At 45.9% G+C, this 6000-nt stretch overlaps 1 pseudogene; it reads left to right on the forward strand.

The window, feature by feature from the left end:
• The window catches only part of LOC124880325, a 99019-nt pseudogene extending 93543 nt beyond the window's left edge, over window positions 1-5476 (forward strand).
• The last annotated feature ends 524 nt before the right edge of the window (window positions 5477-6000 follow it).

Genomic DNA, 6000 nt, shown 5'->3' on the forward strand with positions numbered 1-6000 from the left:
AACTCTGCACATATATGGAATGAATTCACACAATTTCTTAATATACAAGAATTTCTTAACAAAAATAAATCAACTCAAAGTCAAACATATTTCAAACAACAAACTCTTTAATATGCTAAAACAATCCAACTAAACTACCAAGCAGAATTAAAGAATAGGGAAGACTAATGGGCTATGTACAATATAAACAAGTTGATCAAACATGGTTCTTATGAAGGGGGACCACCACCCCAGTCTGCCAGTCCAGAGGCACTGTCCCCGTCCGCCACGCAATGTTGAAGAGGGGTGTCAACCATGACAGCCCAACAACATCCAGAGACTTGAGGTACTCAGGGCGGATCTCATCCACCCCCGAAGCCTTGCCACCGCGGAGCTTTTTAACCACCTCGGTGACTTCAGCCTGGGTGATGAAAGAGTCCAGCCCCGAGTCCCCAGCCTCTGTTTCCACCACGGAATGCGTGATGGCAGGATTGAGGAGATCCTCGAAGTACTCCTTCCACCACCCGATAATGTCCTCAGTTGAGGTCAGCAGCCTCCCACCCCCACTATAAACAGTGTTGGCGAAGCACTGCTTCCCCCTCCTGAGGCGCCGGACGGTTTGCCAGAATCGCTTCGAGGCCAACCAGTACTCCTTCTCCATGGCCTCACCGAACTCCTCGAACTCCTCCCAGGCCCGAGTTTTTGCCTCTGCCACAGCCCGGGCCGCAGCACGCTTGGCCTCACGGTACCTGTCAGCCGCCTCAGGAGTCCCACAAGCCAACCACAGCCGATAGGACTCCTTCTTCAGCTTGACAGCATCCCTTACTGCCGGTGTCCACCACCGGGTTCTGGGATTGCCGCCGCGACAGGCACCGCAGACCTTACGGCCGCAGCTACGGGCAGCAGCATCGACAATAGATGCGGAGAGCATGGTCCACTTGGACTCTATGTCTCCTATAGCTCACATTTCTGTATAGAAGGTTTTTCATCGGTGTGATGTCATATTCTAATCTTAAATGTTCTGCCATCATTTGCTGAGTGGAGAATCATTATGATTTTCTGCTCTATATACTGTAGTGATCAGGGGAACAGCACTAGGCTGATTTCAAATATTATTTCTCTGACAGATTGGAGTTTGTTCATGCAACAGATAAATAATCTCCAAACTCCTTACTTGTGGAGTACCACAGGATTCAGTGATTGGGACAATTCTATTTACTATATATATATATATATATAGATAGATATACAGTACAGACCAAAAGTTTGGACACACCTTCTCATTCAAAGAGTTTCCTTTATTTTCATGACTATGAATATTGTAGCTTCACACTGAATGCATCAAAAATATGAATTAACACATGTGGAATTATATACTGAGTTAAAAAGTGTGAAACAACAAAAAATATGTCTTGTAATCTAGGTTCTTCAAAGTAGCCACCTTTTGCTTTGATTACTGCTCCACACACTCTTGGCATTCTGTTGATGAGCTTCAAGAGGTAGTCTCCTGAAATGGTTTTCACTTCACAGGTGTGCCCTGTCAGGTTTAATAAGTGGGATTTCAAGCCTTATAAATGGGGTTGGGATGATCAGTTGTGTTGTGCGGGAGGTTGATACAGTACACAGCTGATAGTCCTACTGAATAGACTTAGAATTTGTATTATGGCAAGAAAAAAGCAGCTAAGTAAAGAAAAACCAGTGGCCATCATTACTTTAAGAAATGAAGGTCAGTCAGTCCGAACAATTGGGAAAACTTTGAAAGTGTCCCCAAGTGCAGTCGCAAAAACCATCAAGCGCTACAAAGAAACTGGCTCACATGAGGACCGCCCAGGAAAGGAAGACCAAGAGTCACCTCTGCTGCGGACGATAAGTTCATCCGAGTCACCAGCCTCAGAAATTGCAGGTTAACAGCAGCTCAGATTAGAGAACAGGTCAATGCCCTAGAGAGTTCTAGCAGCAGACACATCTCTGGAACAACTGTTAAGAGGAGACTGTGTGAATCAGGCCTTCATGGTAAAATAGCTGCAAGGAAACCACTGCTGAGCACAGGCCACAAGCAGAAGAGACTTGTTTGGGCTAAAGAACACAAGGAATGGAAATTAGACCAGTGGAAATCTGTGCTTTGGTCTGATGAGTCCAAGTTTGAGATCTTTGGTTCCAACCACCATGTCTTTGTGCGGCGCAGAAGAGGTGAACGGATGGACTCTACATGCCTGGTTCCCACCGTGAACCATGGAGGAGGTGTGATGGTGTGGGGGTGCTTTGCTGGTGACACTGTTGGGGATTTATTCAAAATTGAAGGCATACTGAACCAGCATGGCTACCACAGCATCTTGCAGCGGCATGCTATTCCATCCGGTTTGCGTTTAGTTGGACCATCATTTATTTTTCAACAGGACAATGACCCCAAACACACCTCCAGGCTGTGTAAGGGCTATTTGACCAAGAAGGAGAGTGATGGGGTGTTGCGCCAGATGACCTGGCCTCCACAGTCACCGGACCTGAACCCAATCAAAATGGGTTGGGGTGAGCTGGACCGCAGATTGAAGGCAAAAGGGCCAACAAGTGCTAAGCATCTCTGGGAACTCCTTCAAGACTGTTGGAAAACCATTTCAGGTGACTACCTCTTGAAGCTCATCAACAGAATGCAAGAGTGTGCGGAGCAGTAATCAAAGCAAAAGGTGGTTACTTTGAAGATAGAATATAAGACATATTTTCAGTTGTTTCACACTTTTTTGTTCAGTATATAATTCCACATGTGTTAATTCATAGTTTTGATGCCTTCAGTGTGAAGCTACAATATTCATAGTCATGAAAATAAAGAAAACTCTTTGAATGAGAAGGTGTGTCCAAACCTTTGGTCTGTACTGTATATATATGCCTCCAATAGGAAACATTATCATGGAGCATGGGATACATTTCCACTGTTATGCTGATGATACTTTATTTCTTCATAAATCCTGATGAGCCCAACCAGTTATACTACAGTCATGTTGTGAAGAGAAAAAAACTTGGATGACTTTAAATTTTCTGCTTCTAAATTCACACAAGACGGAAGTTGTCGTCTTTGGACAGGAGTCTTTGAAAAAGAAACGGCTTGGTCAATCAATTGATATGGACAGCATTAAATTGACCTCCTGTAATAAAGTAAAAACCTTGGTGTTAATTTTGACCAGGACAAGTCATTCAAATCCCACATTAAACAGGTTTCTATGATTTTCTGCTTTCACCCCCAGAATATTGTCAAAATTAGAAATATCCTGTCCAGGAGTGACAGAAGTTGGATTATTGTAATTATTTCGCATCAAAATGTCCAAAATGCTGCAGCAAGAGTTCTGATGAAAATTAAAAAGAGAGATCATATTTCCCCTATTTTAGATTTCCATCATTGGCTCCCTGTTAAATCCAGAATAAAATTTAGTTTATTAAATTAAGTTCTCCTTCTTACATTTAAAGCCCTTATAGCTCCATCATACATCAAATATCTGATTGTTCCATATATTCCTAACAGAGCATATTGTTCTCAGACTGCAGGTTTACTGGTGGTTCCAAGAGTCTCTAGAAGTAGAAAGTGAGGCAGATCCTTTAGTTATCGGGCTCCTCTCCTGTGGAATCAGCTCCCAGTTTTAGTCTGGAGGCAGACACCCTCTCTACTTTTAAAGCAATGCTTTAAACTTAACTTTTTGATAAAGCTTAGAGTTCGAGTGGCTGAGGTTATCCTGAGCTGTAGTTGTGCTTCTATAGGTTTAAGCTGCAGGACAACATAAGGACCACTTCCACTCTCTCTGCTACATTCTCAAACTATTTCATTTGTGCTGTTATTTCAGCTTTTAACTCTATCTTCTCTCTCTGTTTTTTCTGTTCCTCAAAGGGATATCTGGCCTGGCTCTGTGTTTACCTGTGGCACCTTCCTGGAGGGGGACATCAACTAAGCTCCTGCTGCCATCCACTTAATGCTGTCCTTTTACAGATGGTACACTTGGCCCTGTCTTTTAGTGTTTAACCCTGTCTCTCCTAGACATATCTACTGGCTGACCTTTTATTGTGACTAACTGTGTGTGCTCTCTTTCATACTGTAGACTCAAAAACTTGCTCAGAGTTCATCTGCTCGAGGGGGATGCTAGAACTCTTTATGGGGAGGACATAGAAATCCTGCCTTCTCCCCTACTGCTGGAGGAGATGGAAGAAGTTTTTGGGGGTCAAAGCTGGTGCTGGCACCTTTTGGGATATGGACTAGGCCAGAACTGCTCCTCTCTGCCTCCACCATCTCCTGCCTCTGCACCAGCTGACCTGGCTGATGTCCCCTGCCGACCTGTTGCTGCTCCCTCCTCACGCCATAGGCGCTGTCATCGCCTGCCTCTTACAGCAGCCGCCGCCGAGCTCTCCCTGTCCAAAGCCGCCTCTGGCGGGCTGTCCCTGTCCGCAGGAGCCTCTGCTGAGCTGTCCTCGTCCGCAACTGTCAGCAGCCGAGTCCCAGAGCACTGCGGTCCAGCCAGCATCTTGTCTCCAGACTGCAAAAACCCAATCCATCTCTGCTTCCTCTTCACACAGCAACACCTCAGCCTCTGCTGGAGGTCAACTAGATGCTTTAGTGCATGCGTCAGTCTCTGCTGGAGGCCTTCTCAATGCCTCAGCTCCTCCTGATCAGACATAATCATCATCTACACTTCAGGCTCAGTCATCAGCATCCTCATCATCATTGTCATCAACATTCCCAGCTCAGTCATCTGCATCCTCTTCATCTCCATTCCTGGCTCAGTCATTGGCATCCTCATCACCTACACTCCTTGCTCAGACATCATCAGCCTCATCATCATCATCGTCTACACTCCTGGCTCAGACATCATCTTCATCTACACTCCTGGTGTAGACGTCATCCTGTTCATTATCTACACCTCTGGCTCCAACATTATCATCTCCTGCACCGCCTCCTGCTCCAGAGGAGTGCCTTTGTGTTCTTGTTGTTCCTGTTGTTCCTGTCCTGCAGGGGTTCGAGGATGAACTGCCTCCTGTTATTCCTGCTCTGGAGGGTTTGAGGATGAACCGCCTCCATTTCCTGTTCCTGTTTCGGAGGGGTTTGAGGACAAACTGCCTTCACTTCCTGTTCCTGTTTCGGAGAGGTTCGAGGACAAACTGCCTCTTGTGGTTTCAGTTTGAGAAGGGTTCGCAAACGAACCACCCGCATCTTTAGAGCCTCTAGGGCTCTGCCACAGACCTTTAGTTCTCCGCTACAGATATTTGGATCTCTCCTGTAGATCGTCAGGGCTCCACCACTTCCTGCCCTGCTCTCCAGGGCTCCACCATGGGTGCAACCGGCTTCGTTGCCTGTCTCCTAGACTCCTTCACAGTCGTCGCCGACCTCCAAAGCCCCAACGTCCCAGCCATCTTCCAGAACTGTGCCTCTTCAGGACGACCACCCGGCTCATTTGGTTCAATTAGTCACTCCCCCCGGAGTCTCCTGCAGCCCTGGTTCATACCTGTTCAGCATAACTTCTGATTAGCCTGTCTCCCAGCTTATTGGTTTACACTCCACTTCCTTCAGCATGTTAGCTCTCTGGACTTCATTGTTCCCTACTGGTTCCTCTTGTTACCTACCCTGTGTCTTTGCCCTGGTCCAGTCCTGAGTCCTTCCCTGTCTGTTGCCTGGATTTTCATGCATCTGCTACCAACCTGTTTATGTTGTTTTTCACTTGCATGCACCTGGTCATCTGTAAGTTAATTTTTTCATTAAATCCCTTTTCATTATTACACTTTATTATTTATTACAGGAGCACCACAGGGGACTGTACTCTCACCATTCCTTTTCACTCTGTACACCTCAGACTTCCAGTACAAGACAGACTCCTGTCATCTGCAGAAATACTCGGATGATTCTGCAGTCGTGGGGTGGATCAGAGATGGACAAGAAGCTGAGTACAGGATGGTGGTGGACCGCTTTGTGGCATGGTGTGGAAACAATCATCTCATGTTGAACGTGACTAAAACAAAGGAGATGATTGTAGATTTTAAGAGAAACAGGAA

This window comes from Girardinichthys multiradiatus, chromosome 14 (assembly GCF_021462225.1).
Source record: "Girardinichthys multiradiatus isolate DD_20200921_A chromosome 14, DD_fGirMul_XY1, whole genome shotgun sequence".
Classification (NCBI taxonomy): Eukaryota; Metazoa; Chordata; class Actinopteri; order Cyprinodontiformes; family Goodeidae; genus Girardinichthys; species Girardinichthys multiradiatus.